Below are 23,954 nucleotides of genomic sequence, written 5' to 3'. Positions count from 1 at the left end.
TGTGAGGTGATGATGGGTGGTTTCCAACTCCCTTTACCTGCTCTCTTCCCACTCGTAAACCTGGTATGTTTTAGCAAATTCCAGGTCTTCACAAGGGTGAGAAGGAAGGAGGTGACAACCATAATTAATGAAGTAATTTATGGCTGCTCTTGCAGTGCACGCTAACAAAGTCAATGGTATTTGAAGTTGTGTGCTGGGAACACCTGGATTAGGCTGTTCAAAACAGGCTGTTTAACATAATCTACTCATTGTCATCAAGCTTTAAAATTAACAAGTTCTCAAAGTTCGCAAAAACTGAGTTGGAAGCGTTTTAATTCTGTTTTGGCTGAGGTCCAAGAACTGTTTGAAGGGTGGAGTTGCAGAGAGCAAGACTGACTTACTCCAGGTGACTGCTGTGCAAATTAAGCTCCTGAAGGTAGATCAGGTCACCAGCAGTAGCTGGCAATTTCATAATATGATTATGTATTAGTTCTGGTTTTCAAAGTTTCTTCAAACAAAGCAAACACATGTTGATTCAAGCAAGTTTGCAATATGAGGCTGCAGACACTCACAGGTCTTCATGCATTCACTCGCTTGGTCTTCACAGATAAAATCTGCTTTCAGAAATTCTAGGTCGCTGAAACCAGGGGGAAAGTCTAGAGTAAAAAACACTTACCCTCGGTCGAGAAGGATCATGTTAGGCAACATTTAAACCAACTGGACACACAGAAGTCTACAGGACCTGACAAATGCAGCCATAGGTGCTGACAGAGCTGCCAATGTCGTTGTGAGGCCACTCTCCATCATCATCAAAGGGTCACAGCAGTTAGGGAAGGTTACCTAGGACTGGAAGAAAGCAAATGTCCTGCCTTCTTCAAGAAGGGCAAGAAGGAGGATGCAGGGGATTACAGGCTAGTCAGCCTCGTCTTGATCCCTGGGAAGGTGATGTAGCAAATCCTTCTGGGAAACATTTCCAAATCTGTGGAGGACAAGAAGGTGACTGAGAGTAGTGAGCATGGATTTACGAAGGGAAGATCATGTGTGACCATCCCAGTAGCCTTCTACAGTGAATTGACTGGCTTGGTGGATGAGCAGAGAACAGTATGTTATCTTGACTTTAGCAAGGCTTTCCACACTGTCTCACAAAATATCCTCACAAAGAAACTGATGAAGTACAGGCTACATAAAAGGACAGTGATGAGGGGATGGGACTAGACTGTGTCCAGAGGCCAGTTCTAGCCTCAGCTAGTCCATGGTTCTGAAACAGGTGCAGACTTTGGTTGCCCAACATAATACAAATGATTACATTTGCTATTCAACAGGCGTGTTTTAAAATTTAGAATACCTGAGTGCAACCAGGGTATCTGGATGAGTTGCCTCAGATGCCACTAAATTTTGCTTTGAGAAGAAAATTTTGCCTTTGATATAAATGATAATAAAAGCTTAAATGAAAGATGAGGGTGGATAACACCATCAGTCATTGGCAGATCAGACTTCTGTATCCAAGCCTAGCAGCTGCCGTTCAGGCTGCAGCACCCTGGGCTGTTAACCCCTCTGAAAAGCCAGGGTGGTGTCTGCATGAGAGCACCCTCCATCCAGCTCCCATGGGGATGGGTACAGCACAAAGCTGCTCATAGCCCTGTGCTTCTCGATCAATGCTGGCTGAAGGGCTGCATGCAGGTTGGGAAATGGGTCAACCCTGATCTCTCTTTACATGCCATGCGGTTGAAGAGAGATGGAGGTGTTTGCCTAGCTTGGGGGAGGCTGAGGGGTTTCCTGCTCCTGGCAGGGGGAGAAAGTCTCCAGTGCACGTCCACGCATAACATGGGCTGCAGCAGCTGGGAAGTCACTTGCTTGAGGGATCTTCCCCTGGGACTGAATTTTGCTCTCAGTCCATAAAGCATAGACAACAAGGTAAGATTAGAAAATTGCTGAAGAGGAACAGAAATCCCAGCTGGGGCTGAGAAGCAAAGGTCTGACCGGATATCTGCACCCTGGCAGCGGGCTGTTGGCTTTTGTCCTCAGCTGTGATAGAAAGAGAGATGTGAGCAGGAGCTTCACAGGATGATGGTTACTATGGCTACCCCCACACCGTCCATCCAGGCATCCATCTGCTTGGCTCACAGGGCTGGAAAAGATACACTGCTGCTTTTGAAAGCTGATGGTAATCTATCCTTGCCGGCTGGACAGGGATGATATCCTCCTCTGAGATCAATTTTGCCCAGCGTTTTTTAAGCTATGAAAACTGTTCTAACAGCAAAGTCGTGTGGACAAAGAGGGTGTTGTTTCCTTTCAATAGTTGTCTTATTGTTTCTGAAGAAGGGGTACAATGATAACGGAGAGGTACCAGTAGGTCCCCAGCACAATGAAATACCCACCATCTTCAGTGGGAATTTAACCCTTCAGATTTCCTTGGGAGATTGCATACTCCTGCCAGCATGCTGCGGTGTCAGTTTGGCACATTCACAGAGAATGGGGGATGGAAGTTGGAAATGCAGAAGCTATTGTCTGTAACTGTTTGTTCATGAGCTTTTTGGATGACCACATATAGAAAATGTGGGATAGGCGTATAGGTATTGTGGGATAGACTGGGTTTCTTCCTGCTGTAAAGTACTTGCTGCTCTACATAGTTGTGCTGGCAAGTGGGACCCATGGGAAAAAGTGCCACATGTTGTCAATGACAGTATCAGGCACCAATCTTGCAGTAGATGCTTTAGAAAAGCTGAGCTAGGAAAACTTTTTTGAAAAGTGTTTGTTTAAATTTATAAAAGTTTTAAAAAAATCTCTTTGCTGGAGATTATCAGATAGAGTTTGCATATTCTTCCACTCCAGTGATCCCGTGTGTGAAGACGGTCTTTCATTTAGAGACTGGTCTGGGATGAAAAGGAATCTGCCAAATGTTAATTCTCTTGCTCTTGGGCAGTTTCTTAGTCTTCATCATTCAATACTACTGTGTTTGTTCCATTAACTGTTTTATATGGCTATTCCTCTTTGGAAAAGTCCTGCAAAAGCAGAATTCCTGATGGACACACAGTTAACTTCTGGGGACTACATGGGGACTATATTGCACTATGTAGGTAAATATGAAAAGCACAAGTGTGTATACAGTGCAGGCTTATCACATGCATATTGTATACATCCTTTTGAGTTGTGTACCTTGAATGCAGACTGCAGTTTTGTTTACTTCTTGGAGCATCGCTGGTGTTAAACACAGTGGTGGCTTCCTCCTCCTGTTGTCGCTCTATGTTGGGATGCCGGGGGGCTCCAGGAAGCTGAAATCAGGTTCTTCATTTCCTCTGTTAGCTCTGTAACATGGAAGAAGCAATCATTTCACAAGTCACTAATTTGTCTTCTCATTCTCCACCCTGCCAGATTTATCTAAGCCCTCTGTCTTCCAGGAAACTGGAGTCTGTTACACTAGCAAGACAGGCTCTCCAGACATGACTGATAAAGGTGTAGACTATGGGACTTACAAACTATTTTAGCTAGAAAGGCTTTGTTACCAAGGCAAGTTGGATGTAATGTGGTGACAGCAAACAATGACCCACATCCCGGGCATAGAAGTGTGCGTATGCATATATATATTTAAGTATATGTGTTCATTTCTGCTTGTCAGCATAAATCCACCAAAAAAACCAGTTCCCTCACCTAATATTTGGTGTAGCAGATGCTGGGCTGCAGGCAGTATTGCCTTTCTAGGGGAGGGTGGATTTGAGTTCCTAATCTTGCAGCCTTAGTCTGATTGTTTGGGGATGCTGAAGGGCAAGATGAACGGTGTGCCCTTCCTACAGCCCATTCTTCATATTCCAACTTGCCTGTTGACTGGTTCCATTTATATAAAGGGGTTAGAATACATTAACATTATTTTCAGATGTCTGATTTTTGACTTGGAAAATTGTTGGTTTCAGCTTCTCTGCCAGATGGCTGAGGAAAGAGCAGTCTGTGCTTTGTGCTAAATGTTTGTGTGAAAATCTGAGGAAGTGGAGTCCAATTAGCATAAAAAGCCATTGTGGTCTTCCAAAATCTGGGAATGGGAAGTCAGTGAAATAGAATAAGTAATCACCTGCCTAATATAAAATTAACTGCAGCTGGAAATCAGAATGGTACCTAGTTGAGTTCACAAGCCTCAGAAGTGATTAGCTATCACGGGTGACAGAAATGAAGCACCATTCTGCCTCTGATGTTAGGCATCTTGACTCCACAACTGTAGCGTGCCGCCAGGAAACTCACCATCTACCACATGTATCCAAATTCTGCTCTGGAAACTGCTGGGAAAAATCAACAGGAAAAGGCATCCTGAACTGTAGATTCACATCCACTTGGATCCTAATCTAATCTACTCAGCATATAAATGCATGCTTTTGATCTGAAAATGTGATGCCCTTGACCAAAGTTTGTTCCACATTTTATGACCTCCCACAAAATTAATTTGTAATAAGCAGGAGAGGATTTACTGGAGGGAGGATGGGGGGTTGCACCCCGTACTCCCTGTATATTGTGTGTGATCTGGGCTCATGTGAGGAGGGATGGGCTGTGTAAAAGGGTGCTGGAGGAGGACTTTGCACTTTGGCCTTTCTTGCTCCTCAAGACTCCCAAAGAAGGACCTTCATCGCTACTCTGCTTCCTGAAGGCAGGTGGAGGCTGTGGGGGCTGAGCGTTTGGAGAGATCCAGCCTGGAGAGAGGCACTGGTCAGGGCGTCCAAGGGGAGTGTGATGCTGCTGAGGGGTAGGTGTAGCCCCTTTGTGCTAAGGGGTATGTATGTAGGCTGCTATCTCTCTACAGCTATCAGAACAGCATACCATGCCTGTGTCTAGGCTTATAGCTACATCCAGCTCTGCAATAATGTTTGACTTCTCAGAGGTGTGCAAAATTCGTGGGCAGTCTCCCCCAAGCTTCCTCTCACTGTTTTAGCTCAGAGGATACAAAATCTGTTTCTCTCTTCCTATTCTAGATTCACTCTCAACAGCACCAGTCCTGCTTTGTCCCTTTCCTCCTTCCAAAAGGGGATGGCTGTTGCCAGCCTTCCTTTGAACACTCACACTCACGTACACACCAGAGCCCAAAGCTTCACCACAAGCATTTCAATGGAGACACTGGTCTAGGGATATTCCATGAGGAATATATTTTTGTTGACCTTTAGCATGTCTGACAAGCTTTCCTGGGTTTTGCAAAACTATGAAGGGAATGTGCTGTGCATAGAGCAATTTGAAACAATACAGTTGTCTCCTTTTTAGAGTCAGGAAGTAAAAATGCAATATTAACTGCCTTGCAATTGTCAGTGAAGGAGGGAATCGTGTAATGGTGTTAGCTGGAATTTAAACTCAGTTAATGAAAACATCTCCCTGCACTAGAAAAAATGCCATTAGATTTCTGATGACACAAGTAAATAACGTTGGAGAGTCAGACCACCTGAAATGCTGGGCCATCCTATCTAGACTGCGTTTTTCCTAGAAAGGTTGGTCTAGATGATCCCTGAGGTCCCTTCCAACCTGGGATTCTGTGATTCTGCAAATGCATTGGAGCAGCCATTGCATAGATGCAGAGGGAAATAAGGAAGAATTAACCAGGAGAGGGGAAAGGGCACTCCTGTGTATCACAGAATCACAGGTTGGAAGGGACCTCAGGGATCATCTAGTCCAACCGCGTGCTGCCCAGTACAGTACAGAAGAACCACACAGGTGTTCAGCTCCCCATTTGAATCATGTCTGGAACAAGCTCTAGTGAGAAAAAGTCCCTGGCCTGAGGGACATTTAAAAAAGCCAAGAGAAACACAATTGCTGAAAGGATTGCCACCACTTTGCTTTTAGGTAGGGTTAAATAACTTGCCCAAGGTAACAAATAAGCCTGGAGGAAAGTCCAGCAACCAAAACCCACAGCCCAGCTCAGCGCCGTACCTCTTCTTGTTCTACTAGGATGTGCTCCATGCCTTTATCAGAATGCCATGGCATTCTGACGCTGGAAAGGGAGTGGGTAAAGGAGTGAGACAGGTTTGTTTATTTTACGTATTTAGCACTCATTTAACTTGGAAATTACTCTTGAGATTAACAGTATCCAGTAAATGTGAGCTGTTGAGGAAACGGGCAGTAAACTTAGCTGTAACACTCAATACAAAAAGAGTGAGCAGCTTCCCTGTGCCATTGCAGTGTATTGTGGTATGACCATCTTTTACACAATCACAGAATGGTAGGGGTTGGAAGGGACCTCTGGAGATCATCTTGTCCAGCCCCCCTGCTTGAGCAGGTACACCCAGGGCAGGGGGCACAGGACTGCGTCCAGGCGGGTTTTGAATGTCTCCAGGGAAGGAGACTCCAACCTCCCTGGGCAGCCTGTGCCCCTGCTCTGGCACCCTCACAGGGAAGAAGGTTTTCCTCATATTCATATGGAACTTCCCGTGTTCCAGTTTGTGCCCATTGCCCCAAGCCATCAACCAGATAAATTCCTCCCTGTTTCTCTTTCATTTGGGCCAGGCTTTTAGCTGGGGTAAGTTGGTATAATGTATCCAGGCCTGAGACACTTCTTCAGAGCCACAGCTGGCAGGAAAACTGGAAAAGAGAAAGGGCTGCTGCAGTTCCTATAGAGGAGGAGAAATTCAGCTGTATCTTTAGACACAGAATTTATGGGAGCACTCTTCTCTCTGCAGGAGCCATACTTCACCGCCCTTCAGATCTAGCTATGCCAGCTGAAGTTTTGGGTCACTCCTTGGCTCTGGTTACCTTTGTGGTTGAGTGTTGGAAACTTCTGAAACTCAGATCAGGTGTGTTGGTGCTTACATAAAAATCAGACCTAACTTCGCACCTCAGAAATAAATCCATAAAAATCTGTAATATTTAGTCTGCTAACCTGTCTCATTTTTGGGGGGGAGACAAGAAAGAAAATAAATATCCCTCCTAAGTATTCCTTTGCTTTTTTCTTTTTCTCTCTGAAATACAAAATCAATAAGGAAAACACAAGGCAAAGCCTTTGGGAAAAAAATTAAACAATTTGTGTTATTTCTTAGGATGCTGGAAAGCCCTGGATGCCCAAAAGCTGCTGCCTGTAGGAGGAGTCAAGATAGATAGTGAGTTTTCTCAAGCACATATTCTTCTGGTTTGAATTCACCACTTAACTCCCTGATACTCTCTTTCTGATATATGATTTATACCCTCATACATCACTCTGAAATTTGGTATAGTGCTTCTTTTCCTCCTGTGCAAGTTTTAGTCTTTTATAAACATAATCTTCTGCTTTATAAAAATCAGTTTCAAAATAGACTTTGGGCCCTGTTTTTAGGCATTTCAAGGTCAGATGTTTAATCCCCTTGGAAGCAGAGGGGATTACACATGAACAGAGACATCTGTTCCTGTGTGAGCAGCCACACCTGGCGTCTTCAGGCTGCCTCATGCCCAGGCCTCCGTGGGGTTCTCAGATCATATCCTCCATGGCCTCTCTCATGTTTCAGGCCTGATTTTTTTTTTTTTTTTTAAAAGGCGTTCTCAGAGCATATCTGCCAGGTCAGGCCTCACTCAGAAGACAGCTAGGAATGAGACTGGCTGTGACTTCCCACTTTGTCCATCATACCAGTTAAAGCAGTGTACTGAGATAGTGCAGCCAAGGTATTCTGCCCTGTTTGAAGCACAGGTCACCATCTGGTAGACAGTCTGCTCTGCACATGGTTTTGGTGTAATTTAGAAGTGTGTTGTCCTGAACATCACTGATCAGATCTCTTTTACTGTGAATGACCCACTGCATCTTGGCTTAATGCTGCCTTTCTCCTTCAAGTCCCAGCTGAGTCTCCCAGCATCACAGGTGAGGGATGCTGCTTAGGGCTTTCACCGCACACCACTGATGGAGCTTAATCACCTATTTCCAGAAGTGCCACCTCTCCCTGTAGCCTCTGGCAGCCTGCCTGGCTTGGCTGTCTTCTGCAGATCTCACTCATGGGTACTTACAGTTTTGCTGCATGTTGTTGAGGAATACCTTACGTCTTAGGGTTTTGAGGATGCCTGCCGTTCAGTGGGGTGCCTTGAAATTAAGGAAGTGCAGTACAGTGAGTGGCAATACTTAAAAATCCCCTATGAGACCTGTCTCTGGAATTTTATTGCCTTTGAAAAATGTTCCCGTTGATGGGAACAACAGTATTGCCTCCTTCTTTTTCAACGTCCCACTGGAAGTGACATCTTGTCCCCAAAGCCCCATACTGTACCTGACCATCTGTACAATCTGTAACGTGAGGAAACTCTGAATCAGCCTCCTCAAGTGATGTGCTTACGCCCTGGAGTACGATGAACACAGAGCACTGTTTGCTTGAATAGCTGCTAAAGTTATTAATAGTCTTAAAAAACATCCTGGAAATTCTTCTCAGTCCATTCTTAGTGCTTGTTGACCTCAAACTGGCAACCGCATGAAAATATGTTGGGAGGGGAAGCACGGATTAATATAAGAAAATAGAAACCACATGGTGGAGGGAGGGAAGATCAACAAGGCAGTATTACTGAAACACAGGGCTCCTTCTCATTTCTCATCCCACCTCTTCTCCTCCTCAGCATTTTTGATCAAGGATTACTGTTTTCTAACTGTTCTTTATTATTCCTATAAAAGGGCGAGTCTGGCTTTCTCAAAGCAACAACCCGGCAGAGATCATATTTTTGGCTAGTATTAATTATTGCCACTGTTAATTAGAAGGAAGGCCTGTCTGACCCTTTGTGCTGTTCTTAGATGTCTCTTCATCTCCAGTTTGCCTAGGTTTCAGGGCGATTTGGGGGCATGTTTGTATCTTGAAGAACTGGGCCTGAAAAGAGAGAAGCACGTTGCATCTAATCATGTCGAAAGACTTTGAAATGGTATTTTGCATTATGAAAGCTGCACATTTGTACTATAATTGAATAGTAATAATGATAGCTTAACTAATAAAGATGAGATTTCAAAACACATTTTTCTTTCACAGCTCAGCCTATAATTCTTAAATGGCTCCCTGCCAATGCTTTGAAAGCCAAAGATTATTATTTGTCAGCTATTAGAAATTGTGTGGTAAAAGTCTAATCTCCTGTGCTTTGTGCTGTGTGTACTACAGAGCTAACAGGGCTACAGAAACATTGCTACAGAAATATCGCTTTGGAGGCTTTGCACATATTGTATAACTGCTGGGAATTTGTCGGCCCTGGACATAAAGAGGCTAGAAATGATTATTTTAGCATACATTTAGAATGTGGTTTTCTGGCTGGGGAGTAAAGGGGGAGGTATAGCCCTTATCTAGTGCAAGGATGGACAACTGAGCTGCTACCACCACATTAAATGACATTAAGGTATAGCCCGTATGGGAATCATAAAAGTCGCCTGTCCCCTGTGCAATCCTCACTTCCTTTCAACACTGCTGTCTCTTATTAGTGAATGGATCAAGCTAGTGTTGGTAATTTCCTCATACTATTTTGTAGGTGCATCTTTACACAAGCGGTGGAGCTCTGATATTGACCTCAGCTTCTCACAACAGTTTTATTGCTTGTTTTTAGATATGAGTCTGCTGATACAGCAGGCTGGTAATGGCCATTTTGATGCTGCACTTTGTTCCTCATGTATTTCAATAATTAGACGTTTGATAGCATTGCTTAACAGAAGTATGACTCTTACAGTCTAAGAATCCTCTTTTATCCTGTGTTATCTTCATTTTACCCCTCCAGAGAAGCACAACAAACACACCCTGCCACCTTTTCCGCCTTGTCTTCAGCGTTTGGTAGTAATGCATGTGTCACCTCTCTGCTTGCTTTTGTTACACTCTAGCAGTATGCAGTCAGTGTACTTCTATACATTCTTGACTTACAGGCAAGCTTTATCATAATGATGTCATTTGTTTTGTCATGCAACCGAAAAAGGAACCTTCTGGGGTGTTAACTGATCAGTATTGGCAGACTGGTCTTTCTGGAAAAATATTGCTCTGAGCTCACTAACTTAAAAACAAGGTAATTAAATTGAACTAGTGATGCAAAAGATACCTTTTCAGATTTGTTTCATGATTTTTTTCCACAATCCAACTTACTGTTTGCACTACCCTAAAAATGAGAAAAGAATCATCATTTTATCTTCCACTGACTTCACATTTTAACAGAAAGTATGGTCTTTATAAGCTATTTTTGATCTTTTCTGTGGTTTTCTAATAAATTGAACAGAAAAAAAAAAAAAAAGGAATAAAACACAGAAATCAGTTCAGACCTCAGGTGATCCCAAGAGCACAAAGTTTGAACCACAGGTTGAATATGAGGAGGATAGTGAGGTCTTGCTCATCTAGCTCCTTTCCCTGAATTTAGAGCAAAGGAATTTGTACCCTGTTAGCTCTGCGTTCTATTTAGTACCCCAGCTGGAAACTGAACATAAGGGAAACGAGAAACCATCCAGCACTGTACAGATGATTTGGACATACCCAGTCAGCACTTGCTTCACTTCTGAATTGTGCACTTTTCTGGAGAGAGCATAGGCAGCAAGGACACAGGATGCGAACCTAACCAAGGCAGAGGCAGAAGAACATACAGATTCTTTTCTGAGGATTGGCTTTATTTTCACAGAAACTCACAATACTGACTTCGATCACCTGAGCTTGTGCTAGCAGTGCCAGTCAGATGATTAGGGGATGCGTTTTTCTCTTTTTTCCAACTTTGCTGGATAAATCAACCAAACAGCTCTACTCAGGATCAATTTTCTTTCCTACAGAGAATTATTTGCTGTTTTCTGCAGGCTGTTCAGTGCCACCAACATAGTCAAACTTTTGCCAGTGTTGTGGGCAGAGGTCTTAAGAACTCACCCTAACAGTTGTAATGAGAGAAAAGTGGACATGGAAAGGATATGTTTGAGTTTATATGGGCTTTGCATTGTTGTATATGGTCTGACTTAATTTGATCTGATCTTCCCTGGATGATGGTGATAGGTGTTGTGTTTGGGATCACTGGCACTTTAATGCAAAAACGTTGAAGGCAGTGGCTCTCCAACCCTTAGCTTTGGTTTGCTTTGGATCTAGACACTCCTTCTATTTCTAAGTAGGTACTAGCTTACAATGTTGAGGTTTTCTTTTTCCTTAGAAAAATATTTGATAACGACTTGTGATCCTTATGGGTTTCCTTTAGGTTAGGCTTTCAACTGAAGAACAATAAACGAGTACAGTTCTATGCAGCAGAAGTTTTACAAGCACATAAATTGTCTAGGCATAGCTGTGAGATGGTCTGGATTATCTGGTTAGGAATTTCAAAACTGATGTTCACAGAGGTCATGGATCTGTTGGCCAATTGGGAACTAGATGTCTCAGTGCCATAACTAGCCTGGACACAAAATGCTGAAGAGAGAAATGTTAAAGGGCCTATCCACATAAATTTCTATGCCATAAAAAGTTGGAAGGATGCATTAGATCCCATCAATTTAATGAAATATTTACAAAACCTCTGAATGTCTAAACAATTATCAGTTTCTTCATCTATTTAGACTGCTTGCTTCTACTTCTACAACTAAACTTCTAAACTGTTACTCTCGTTCCGTTACTCTTCTTGCTACACATATAAAACTTTCAAGTAGCTGGCAACTCATTTTTGTTGAATCTTGGCTCCTGAGAGACAGATCTGGAATATGTTTGCAGTGGGGAAGTCCAGCAGGGAGAAATTTGCTGGCTTCACTGGAGCAACAGAGATCAGAAACTTCTTCCAGGAGACCCCTTTGCATGTGAATGGGTTTGAACAAAACCGTGTATGGGTAAATGAGTAGAGAAAGGGCTGTCCTGGCAGTGACACACATTTCACCTTCTAGGACTTTTGAAAATAGAAGATGCTTTAAACAGATGAATCCCCTTCAATCAGCTTTCATTAAAAAAGTGAGCCACTTTTATATTTTAAGCAAGCATGAAGCCTGAGATCCAATAGGACTCCTAAGGATGGCACTGATCACAGGTGTGACTGGTACTACTGGATCTGAGGGTTTTATTTCATGTCTTTAAGCCCACTGTTCTTTGGGCAAGGAGCTTCTACCTAGGACAGGAGTTCTGTACATGGCAGGCGTGTGAGATTTGGCTCTGTGCTGTTACATGTTCTGCACAAGAAACCAGTATGCACTTATCCAGCTGCACTTCTTTAGAAAATGTTTTAATTAATTGCGCTGATCTCAGGAGACAGTGTGGGGCAGCGTGTGTGGATTTTGTTATCTATAATGTTCTGCTAACTCATGACAGAGTTGCAAGGGTCAAGGTTTTTTTTTGAAGTCTGCTCTGAAAATTCAGCCTCTGCTTTTGCTTTTTTTCTCCTTTTCTCACTTGTTCTTACTGATAAGGGTTTTAGAGGACAACTTATGCTCACATGTACATCCTTGTGAATATATTGTCATTGAGGACACTGAAATTTAAGTGAGATGGTCTGTTGAATCAGGGAGTTCTTTAAAAGTACGTGCCCACCTGAGCAATGTGAGGGGTGTCTAAAGTTAGTATAAATATTTAAGACATCAGACCCAATTCTATCATGATAGCAATTTATCAGATTACCTTGACCTTTGGGTGGAGGCCTGATTTGGCTGTGTGGCTCATTGTGGCCTCAGATGAAGGCTGGAGTGCCAAAAATCGTAGGTATGTCTATGGCTGTAAAGTATATTTGAAATTATATTTTCTTGCTCTATTTGCTAATTTCAAATATTTTTCAAGTGCACAGTTTAATCTGCTAGTTTCTGTGAACCCAGCTTGTTTTGACTGAATTGGGTTAGAAGCCCTTGCACTGGTAACACTGAAGGAATGGCAGCCTTGGGCAAGAGGGCAGCCGTGACCATCTGGACCAGGCTGGGAAAGACAACCTCTTCCACCAGTACAGATGGACCTGGGAAAGGACATCTGTCCAGTAACCAAACTAGCACTTATGCTGCACACTAATGAGGTAGAGTTAATTAGGGTGCTGTCATTAAAGACCTCTTAATCTGAGAGGGGAGTCAGCTTGTTTGTGAACAGATGAGGTCAGTGTAGCTTTGACCTGAAATATCTCACTGTTTACCGTGTGGCGTACCAAGACCCGCAGGTCGTGTCCAGGGTACACCAAAATCCCCTGTAGCTGCTTTTAATCTGCCTCAGTTACTCTGATTGCATATTTGCAGAGCATTTAAGGCTGGTTTTATGCAGTGACTGCTCACAGTTTATGCATGATACTAACTAACTTTTTCTTCTGGAATTTTTTGAGTGTGCAATCAAAACACTCTTCTCCCTCTAAAATCCATATGAGGGCTTGTGGGGACAGTTGGTATTCACTCTGCAAATGCTGGTGTACAATTTTAACAGGTGTCAGGCAAATTCATCTAAAGAAATTATAAAGCTTAATGGCGTCTTCACTCAACATTTGTCATTTATGCCATCCCATACAATGAAAATACGTTGTTGACTCAGCTGTGCTCAGGAACATTCTCCATTTGAAATTACTTCAGCGATGACTGAATATTATTTAACTGGAAGTTTAAGAGCAATAAGTAGTGCATTTTAGAGACTGCTGATAAGATTGATAGGAAAAGACCTTTTTCTCATTCAGACTGTAAAAAAGAAGCAATAAATTAGCTGGGCTGACCTCATCAATAGGAGATAGATTACACTTTATCAATCAGAAGAAGTCTTGCTCTTATATCTAACTGGTATTTGAAACAACGGACAAGTTAAAAAAAGAAAAAAGGCCTGATGCCTATGGAAGAGGCTATGCACTTCCACTTAAAATATGCACAGAAAATTGTTAAAGGCAGGAAATGTGGAGGGCAAAATATTTGAGGTAAAGCAGACAGTGACAGAAAGTCTCTTAGATTAATTAACACCTTTAAAACCTACTCATTTCTGACCACACCAATAATGATATACCAAATAAAAAGCTTGAATTAGAAGTATACAAGGCCAGACAAGTTCTTACCAGTAAAAGTAATAGCCCAAAGAAATTAGTTAAACCAGCCTAACCAAACAGGCAGCGTAATGGACCTTTATTATTGCTGATGAAAAATGCAGAAGAAATGACCAAGTGATTTGTAAACAAGGTTCTCTAAACAGAGAACAGCCAATACTATGACACACTTCTATTTTTGCTCATCTAAAGTATTGAAAAATGATGAATTGGGTGATTCAAGCCCATGAGATCTTACAAAGATAATAAGTTTAATTTCTTTCTGGTGTCTGAGGTCTTTTGTATAGTCCATGTTTTTGCAGCCAAAAGGCTTGAAGCTTACTTTAGAAGAAAAGAAAGAAGGAAAGGGGGAAAAAAAAATGAGAAAGCAAAGTTTCTCCTGTAATCCCTGGTCACCAGAGCTGAGGCTTCAGAAAAGTCATTAAAAAATATGATGCTTCTGGTTAAAAACTACAAGCACTAACAACATGTCTGATGCTTGAGTCAGCTGAAGGGAGCAGTTATGATAGCAAGGCAGCTTGCGTCAAGGGTGTATAAGATGTCCAAACAGATAGGCAGTACAGGAATCACCATAAACATTGCCAGCTCTGTAGAAGGCAAAAGTCTGTGTCCTTGCCTCCTCTGTCTATAGATATGCACACATATAGCTGTGTGCTATATATAGATGTATAAATAGCATATATAGATGTGCACACAAATAGCTCTGCATGCATGGGATAAAATAGCCTGAAGAACAGAATAGTCACACTCTGAGGCAGTGAGGGCAAGAGCTTCAAGAGAAGGGGAAGAAGCAAATGAGACAGGAGAGAAAGGAACCGCCATTTTTTTAAATCACAGAGCTAAAAGATCTATTTTATATTTGCAGTGACAACTATGTTAACAATCCCCATCTTCACAAGTCTTGAATGCTCTCTAATGCTTTGAGTAAAATCTTTGCTGGCTGTAAAATGATGGCTAAAAAGAAAACCGCTTTAGTTGAAATCCACTGGCTCACTTGTATGCCAAGCAGAGTTGTGTGTCTGCTTCTTTGGCTGCCCCCTGGAACAGCCCAGGTCTTCCCCATGTTAACTATATCACCATCAAGTATCACATTTGCCCCACGGCCTGGCAGCACCCCTGGAGAAGCCTGCCTGCCTAGACATCCACGCCACTGAAGCCTACTTCTGTACATTAAGTCATCTAGAGCAACGCCCGGCACTTTGGTACTTCTCAGATTGGAGGGGAGCAGAAGAGAGACTTGGAGAAGTCTGTTTTGTCCTGTGAGACACACAGCCCCTTCCAGTCTCCTCTTTTTTCTTCCAGGAAAAGCCAGCTTTTATGTTAATCACAGCAGGTATGTCACTGGACCCTTGGAGGACAGCCATTCCCAAGCCATGACTGCTGCGTCTGGTCTCTGTTAAATGCTGTAAACATGAAACTCAAGTGTTTGATTGTGCAAAGCAGCAGTGCAGATCTGTGACTCACCATGGTCATGAAACCACGGCACCGTGGCTCCCTGTGGCAGCAGCACATGGCTTCCTGCACCCCGAAGGCAGCGCCAAGTGACAGGGGAAAGAGGCAAAGGTGCAATCAGGCTGTTGACTTACATGGGAGGTGACACCTGCACAGCGCTGGAGGTGACACCAGCTGTCCATAAGGCTCCCAACACACTCCCCCCCCTCCAACAGGGATTGACACGGGGGAGGTTGTGTTTTATTCTTCTTGTATGTGCATGACTCAACGTGCCCCACATTCACGGGAGCTCTGGAGCAGGTTTCCTCGGCTGGATGCACCTCCTTGGCTGGGTGCACATCTTCACGGGACACATATTGTTTCATTGTGCTGCCAGTCGTGGCAGGTAACTGTGGATGTTTTACTGCTGCCAACACTGGATCACCTGGCAAGGTGCCTCTTTCCCTCACCTTTTTTCTCTCTCACAAACAGATGCGAGCCAATAGACAGAATATGATTTTTTTTTCTTTCTTTCTCCAGATGCTTTGCACTCAGATAGCTGTTTCCGTCAGCAGCCCCTCCTCTCCCAAATCTGAGTGCATGCCTACGTGCAGCTATTCTAGCCTGGCCGCAGCAAGGTCAGCAGTGGCCTGCAGATGCAATACAGGCAATCGCCCCATTTAGTTCAGAGTGGGTGGAGGGGGGCTGGGTGATTGAGCTGGCACAGGTGTAATGGTGCTGAACATCAGTGTAGCATATTTTTCCTATTCTCCCACTCGTACACACTTAAATCACCTGCAAGGTTCATAATGTGGCCAACCTTGAATGCGTTTTCACAGCTTTAACCCCCAAAACCAAGGCTTTTGCTCCCCCCCTCTATCACCAGTCACATTTCAAGTCCCTGCGGCACAGCAGGGAGATGCTGCAGCTGTTCAAACAAACCATTTCTGGAAATGCTAACATAGGCAGGCAAGAGGAGAGTGTGCCGATCCTAATGCTGTTCTTTGGAAATGGCTGAACCATTTGGCCACAATTTTCCACTGAATTCCAGCTGGAGGTAGTACCACCCCCTTCTCTTCCAGAATAAAATATTTCTACCCTTACTGTTACAGACTGGTAAGGGTTTGGGGTTTTTTTAATTTTAAGTCTGTATAATAGGATACAGAAGCCTGCCACCAGCCCTACCTGAAGTGATGAATTACAAGATCCTGCCTAAACTCATTTACTTATGGTACAGCACGCACAATTCCTGCCCTGCAGAGTTTACAGTCTCAGCTGCGTTTTGTACTTGTCACAGTGAAGTGCTCAGGATTTCTCAGCATGTAAGTGAAGTCCAAAAGTGGAGTTCATCAGCAATCCCAATTTGTAAGAAATAATAAATGATTCAGGAATGTGGCTATAAAAAAGTCTCTGTATTGAACCCTTGTAAATTTTAAGACTGGACCCTGAAAATCCTAAGTTATGTTGATTGGAACAATTTTTAAAAGTTCATTGTAACCAAAACTACAGGCTTATGTTGTGTACATTTTACAGGATTAATGATGCTGGGTTGCCATGTGTTTATTGTGCTTGTGCCACTTGTACAAAGTGGCTGTAAAATGTTATTTTCCCAATATGATAAAAATTAGCATCCTTTAAGGCAAGGTTAAATGTTCACTTTAAGATACATTGCTAGAAAGTTTGGCCTGTAATTTATGTGGTGACTTCAGACAGTATTAAGAGACATGAGTAGCTATGTATTGCTCCAGGCTTGTTCAGAGACTTTGGGAAGTGAATATTATTTCTCCCTCACTTGGAAAGTGGTTTTGGACCTTTGTCTGAAAAACACGCAGGTCCACAGCTCACGGGTTCAGGGATAAGACTCTCTTTAGAAGGTTTGAATCATCCAGTCATGCTGTACAGGGGAGGAAATAGGCAGGCTTTATCTTGTTAGCAGGCTGCTTCCCATTTCTTAGGTTATTTGTTGCTTCTGCATCCAGTTTTCCGCCACCAGATGAGAGTAACTGTGACTCTGATGACAGGTTGTGACATGCAGGAAGACCAGCAGAGCCCTCAGGGTCAGCAGGCAAGTTTAATCACTAAACCAGATGAAAATCAGAATGAAAACATGTTGCTGGGAGTAAAAAAAGAGATTTGTTTTATGAAGAATACTAGAGAGGAAGGAAAGGATGTCTTAATATTTTTGGCTGTGTCTGTTGCAGTGTTCAATAGTACTCTCTCTTTTTCCAGATGAGTTGAGCTGCGAAGGTCAGATTTCTGTGCTGCCTGCATGGTAGAGGTACTTACGGCAAGGCAATTCTAAGTCATTCAATATCTCTTGACACTTTACTTAATAATTGCTTCAGATGACCCAAGGGTGAAGTCACTACCAGCATTGCTACAACAGCTATAATGGCACACTACTGTCACCTTAATGACTTTATGTACTGCTAAGTTTAATGAAAAATGTGCCACTTCAGTGAGGCCAAAGATACCAGAAAATAGGGTTTGGGAAATAACAGTATTACTGCGGAAATGTCATCTGCTTGGTGGTTGAAGAAATTCATTTAATAAAGTTATAAAAATCCTCATAAATGTTCGACAGCTTTATGTAAATGCAATAAACCAGAGGCGTAGGGAGAAGAAGTGAATCTCATTTTGCATTTATGATGCGCAACAAAATTATAATGTAGATGAGGACAAAATGACCTATAAATGTTAAACACATGGTTTAATATATAATATAGCAGCAGCAGCTCTGCTGGGTGGACATGCACAGCACTGTGACATTATGGGTGGGTGGTGAAAGAGCAACGCACAGCTTCCCCTCCTCCAAAGCAAGTGTAGGACTTTGTAAGCTCAATCAGAAAAAGAAAAAAAGAAAAAATGAGGCATGTTTGTGAGTCTAACTCTTGGAAGCTCAATGCCAGTAAGAGCATGTGTACCTCTATTGAAAGTTTTATGATAAAGGGTTGAGGTTCACCATGTGCAGAAAGCCAGCACAAGGTCTTTTTGGACCGCAGGTGTATTCAGGGTGAGAGCTGCAGACTTGTCTTTGGTCTAACTTAAGTTCAAATTGCTGTGCAGCTGAAATCTCACCTTCAGGGCTCTTCTCATCCCATTAACAGTGGAAGGACAGAAAGCTGTGAGGTGTCCCACCGAGGACCCCTCAGCACAGCTGGACGGAAGGGTGGGTGCTGCCCCCCTCGTTGGCTGTCTGTCCCTCGCTGTCCACTCACCCCCTTTGCCTGCAGACCTGGGTGCATGGAGGACCTGCCGCATCCAAGCCACATTCAGTTAAATCTCCAGATTGCTGCAAGCTCCAACACGCTTGTACATTGCACAAGCACGTTGGGAGAAAAAAGTAATCTCTTTAAAATATGACTATCATAAAGCAGATCACTGATGCTGTTCTTGAACATACGTTAATGTAAGCCATGCAGTAAATAATACTATAAATGCCAGCATCTTCTCTCTTGATAACAAGTTTCCTCTTCCTATTGACCTTTGAGCACAGGTTTATTTTGATGTATGCATGATGACATTTGTGTCTGGGTCTCCTCCTTCAGTACAGAGCGTGGCCAGTGCTGCTCAAGACAGTGTTGCTGGATGTCAATATACAGCAGGTTTTATTTCTGCCTGTAGTAGACACCTACGTGCAGAGAAGCTTCTGGTGATGATCCTGCCCTCCCTTTACTACTGATTTCCATGGCAAACTGGGACCTGTGGCTTGCTACCCTGCCCTGGCTCTGGGTAACCCACCGCGGGGATATGGGCTACGATGCAGGAGCTCAGGGGCCTGACAACACATCCTGGCATACAGACAGATGGACGTAAGTTGCCCATGAGCTGCTGAGGTATTACTGACTGCAAAGTGCCACACTCTAAGCCCTGGCAGTCTGGCATCTGCCGGGCGAGCAGCTCAGGCGGCCGTGCCGGGGCTGGCACTGGCAGCCTAGCAGCTGTAGCTGCCCACAGGTCACAGCCCTCGCAAACCTCCTCTGTGTATTAAAGCTGACCAGTCAGCACAAGGCGGCTTCAGCTTTTCCATTTGTTTTGCTTCCTTGCCCTCCTCTTACTATAATCCCTTTCTGTCATTTCCACTATTGCAAATCATTTATGAGAAATAATTTCAGAGTGTAAATCAGAGTGAAATCAGGCCCTGGCAACAGGGGCAAAAGGAAGCCAAAGACAGATAGCAGGAACAGATTTGATGCTGTAACATCAGCAAACCTGCCAGATTTCTAGGCAAAGAGCTAGAGACTGAGTTAGACTGACTCATCACTGTGTTTGCGACTCTGGGGAGGTTTGCAGCTGGTTGGGTAAGTAGCTGAGCAGAGAAAAAAATGTTGAGCAAAGAAGAAAATAAATCCATGCCAAAGGCATGCTGGCTTTGATACCTCATTCCCATGCTGAAATTTAGACAAAGGGCTGTTATGGACTTGTGTTTTCTTAATGTCTAGAGCCTGTTTCAGACCATGTTCAATTAGATCTGCAGATTGCTGCAAGATCCAATATGCTTGATAATGAGTTTCCTCATCCTGTTGACCCTTGAGCACACGTGTTTTTTGACATATGTGTGAGATTTCTCCAATCCACCCATGGCCTGACAGCTAGGGTACCCTTTCGGGAAGGAAGAGGTGTGAGACTGCACGCCCGTCAGCTAGGGTGACCCTAGCTCCCAAGCCTCTCTGATTGTGACATTGCTGCCAACACAGCTGTCATCCCATTTGGAAACACACACCCCATCAGGAGGCTGAGCCACGTGTTGGACCTCATGTGCCTTGAGGTGTCCAGACAGCACTGCACATCCAGGCAGAGGACCATCTTCACTAACCCTGGCCTCAGGAAGATCTTTGCAGGGGACTTCTTAGGAAGAGAAGCATCCATGTACTGAGTGTGGACCCCAAGGCTGGGTCAGGGTGGCATTCCAGCAAACTTTAGTTTTCTACTATTTAATGTTCTTTTTACTTTAGTGTTGTAGTATTTAATGTGGAGAAAATAATTTTCTCTGTACTGCATAGGTGGTAGGGTTACGGATTTGGGCATGTGTCTGGTCTAAGTCCTCTCCCATTGGTCTCATGGTGCCCTATACATTGGCTCACATCAGGGATACGGGCTGCAGCTCACGCAGATGAGCAGCTTTGTGTTGTGTTCAGCAAGAGGCTGAAATAGATGGGTGGCTCAGGTTGGTATGGGTGTGCACAACTCAGTACACCTGTCCCTAATACAGCCTGTTAGGTGGGTGCTTGGAGGTCTGGTCACAGAATCCAGTCTCACCTACTGTGTAGACATACCCACCTCCATCTCATTGGATCGCTCTCCTCTGACTCAGTCTTTTGAGTTGCAAAGCCAATCCTGGAGGACACTGCATGCGTTCTTGGCATCTCACCTCTTCTTTTTTGTACATGTTTATTTAAACCTGAAAACATGAAATAAGCTGCAGCTGGTACTTTTCTCAGTCGGTGGAAGAGTATGTTACAAGGAAGCGGTGATATATGAATTGCTTTCCTTTCAGGGAGCTCTACTGGTAGGGATTTTTTTCTTCAGTTTTTCTCCATTTTTTTTTCTTCCTTATTTTTTGTTTAATTCTTGGATTTTATCCAGCTGTCAATTGACCAGGAAACTGAGTGTAAACATACCAGACTTTCAGATCATTAAATGATTGTGTTTGTTTATTGCATTTCCTTACAGTTTGATTCAGCTTCATCTCTGACCTAAAGCAGAAAGTACAAGAGGAATTGCTTGAAGTGAATATGGGTTTCTAGGTCAAACAGACCTTAGGGGCTGAGATTACATGTGTGTGTCTTATTTGTCCCAGCTGTTGAGGTCTATGTTTGTTTTGTAATGACTATTTGTATTCTGGTAGTTCCTATTAGGCAAGAAGATACTGAAGCATAAGAAGTCCTGAAGAATTTATAGTCTACTTGTGGCTGAGGTGCAACAAGCTAATGACACAAGCAATAGGAAGGAAGGTGGGAGGAACAGCAGGGATAACAAAAACAGGATTGCGTGGTTATATAGATGATGTATGTGGGTAGACTGTGGTTCTGAATCACATGCAAGTATGGACACTGCTGAAATCCAAAAAGCTGACACAGCGTTGCTCGCCCTTGTACACCAAGCCTCTTGTGGACAGCAGGGTTGGACACTGAGGGCATGGACCTGGTAACACAGCTCAGGGGAGCTGCAGGAAGATGGCAATGGTTCCCTTGCTTATAACGATCCTCTGAGAGACCTGGGAAGAAGAGAACACTCCTGAATAAAACAGAAGCTTTCCATGAAGTCTTTTTTGGGGGGCCACTGCTGATATGAGAGGGAAAGGAGGCAGGCTACTAAATGACCTTTAGTTTTCGACTTATTATGTTTTTTTTTCCTGTTGCTGTGTTTACCAGCTAATGGTATAAAGTCAATGTTGTCTTTGATGTGTGCCAAGATATTATCAGTGTTATGCACAGCAATTCATTCAGGTGGGAGTAGGTAATAGTCTAGGAACAATTTTATCTATCCATGCTTTATTCTATAAAATGGCTTCCGCTAATTCATACTGCTGTTGTTTGCCTCATAGTGTTTTGCCAACATTTGCCTATATAGCCCTTGCCTAAAGGTGGACTCATCTTGATGTGTGAAGCCATATGAACCCCTAATCAGGAAGTTTTATGTCTTTACATAATTTCTGATGTCCATGGCAATCTTTGTTATTGAAACTCTTGCATGTAAGAGGCATAGCTAGTCATGGTCCATTAGGAGGAGCATAAAGGCACAGCATCAGTCCAGAAGAGTCTTGTCAGATTAGATTTGACATTAAATGATGCACAGAGATGTGCTGTCAAACAAGGAAGAAGCAGAGGTAGGTCTTTTTACAAACAAGTAAGTTTTTGGCTTGCTTTTTTTTAGAAAGTGCATATCACGTTTGCTTGTGAAGTCCTTGAAACAACTTTTGCAAGTTTTGGCAGAACTGCTCCAGCTGGAGACTCAGCGGAAAGAGGCTGGTACTGGTGGTCCTGAGTTTCTCCCTCCTTGGCAATGCACCCTTTTGTTTCTTTCTCTTGATTTATCTATCTGGGGAAGACAGTGTTTGTGTAATAGCACCTGCTTCTTGCTAAATTCTAAAGCCCACATATTGCTTTTTCCTCTCTCTGGGCAGAGAAAGAAATGTGAGGATGGGAGCACAGTATGGGCAGTTCAGATTAAACCTTCTTCGGAGTGTATTTCTCTTACGGGCTTGAGGGCGGGGAGAAGCTGCCGGTCTTTTTCTCACAGGTGTATGGACCATGTTCAAAAGGTGCTCGTATGCTCGACAGATGCTTTCCTTTTCTCATTTGCTTTCATTATTAAAAATAAATAGCAGCGAAACACCAAGGGCTGGAGTGCCTGTTTACATTTCAAAAATCAAATATACAAATCAGATTTCTTCCCACTTTGAAAGGAGTAAAAAGAAATTATGAGAAATTTTGCATATTTTCAAAATATTTTAGATGTGAATGCAGTTGTTATTTTCTCCCTCTTTAATTTCTGTGAAGCCTTAAAGTGAACCTGTCAGAATACCCAGTGCAGCAGAGTTTAGAAAAAAAATGTAATCAGGAAAGGGAGTACCATGCCTTACCATCAATGCTGTGCCACCCTGGTAGGTTGAACTGCAGCTCCAGGTGCAGGCTGAGCCCTGTCCTGTTACCATCAAGTGTTGTTTCCTGGGCCCGGATTCGATTTCCACTCCTGACTAAACCCACCCACATGCTAGACTAAGTCCCGCAGCACCTGGCGTTTCTGTTCTGAGCAGGCTGCAGGATTCAGGAGCTGCCTGGGAAAATACAGGGATATGATTCAGCCACACAGGTTTGCTTCCTCACCATTTGTGTTAGCAGAAGGGAAAGCCAGAGGGGAATTCAAAGGCAACCCCGTTGTGCTGAAAACAAGCTTTGAGAGATGAAGGGTCACAGCCTTGTAGCTGGACACAGTCAATCCAAATCTTTTATTTTTTCATAGCCCCACCAGAAGCTAAAATGGCTTATTAACAATAAAAATGTACTAGAAGAGATGTGCTATTCACTGCTCAGATTTTCATGCTGCAAAGAGCACAAGGACAGCTACTTGGGGGCTGCTCCCTGAGCATCTTTGGCCCCTGTGTGAAATGAAATCATTTTTTGCAGACTTCCGCAGAGTTTGCAAGAATGGCTCTTAATTGACCATGATGTCTTTTGGCCACATCCAGCACCTGCAAGAAAAATCCACAACGAAGGACCCAGGTGGATGGAGAATGGCACAGATATCCCCCTGGTGCTGCCGGCCTCTGGGACATAGGTATTTAGGAGCCGATATGCTGTGGCTGGGGTCTAAAGCATATGGTTGCTTCGGGGCATTATTTAATTATAAAGGGTAAAATCTCTAGCTTAATAGGCAGTCAGACCAAAGTGTTCTCTTACGAGGGGAAGATAAGATATTGCAGGGCATTTCAAAGCCTCCCATCAGCCCCAGAGGGATTTAATTTTAGGATCACCTGAAGTTAAATCACCAGATGAATGGAGTGGGGGAAATGTAGGCTGTTTTCTTATTTAAAAATCCAGACTGTTGCACATATTGTGAGGCTAATTGCAAATGCTGCTTCATTTTCTTAGTTCATTTTTCATAAGGGGAAAAAAATTTGATGTAGCTGATGTCTCTTTCCTATCATATCATTAATGTACCAGACTGGGAGATGAGCAATTAAT

The 23,954-nt window shown here is 43.3% G+C and overlaps 1 long non-coding RNA gene and 1 pseudogene across 3 annotated transcripts in view; one reads left to right on the top strand and one right to left on the bottom strand.

The window, feature by feature from the left end:
- The window catches only part of LOC135314321 (uncharacterized), a 49,380-nt gene that overhangs the window by 7,311 nt on the left and 18,115 nt on the right, over nt 1-23,954 (top strand). The gene's annotated exons all lie outside the window — the stretch shown is intronic.
- LOC135311639 (leucine-rich repeat protein 1-like) lies at nt 34-22,982 on the bottom strand (annotated as a pseudogene).

The sequence above is a fragment of the Phalacrocorax carbo genome, chromosome 1 (genome assembly GCF_963921805.1).
Source record: "Phalacrocorax carbo chromosome 1, bPhaCar2.1, whole genome shotgun sequence".
Lineage (NCBI taxonomy): Eukaryota > Metazoa > Chordata > Aves > Suliformes > Phalacrocoracidae > Phalacrocorax > Phalacrocorax carbo.
The sequence above is the reverse complement of the archived record's forward strand: the minus strand, read 5'-3'. Positions and strand labels throughout refer to the sequence as shown.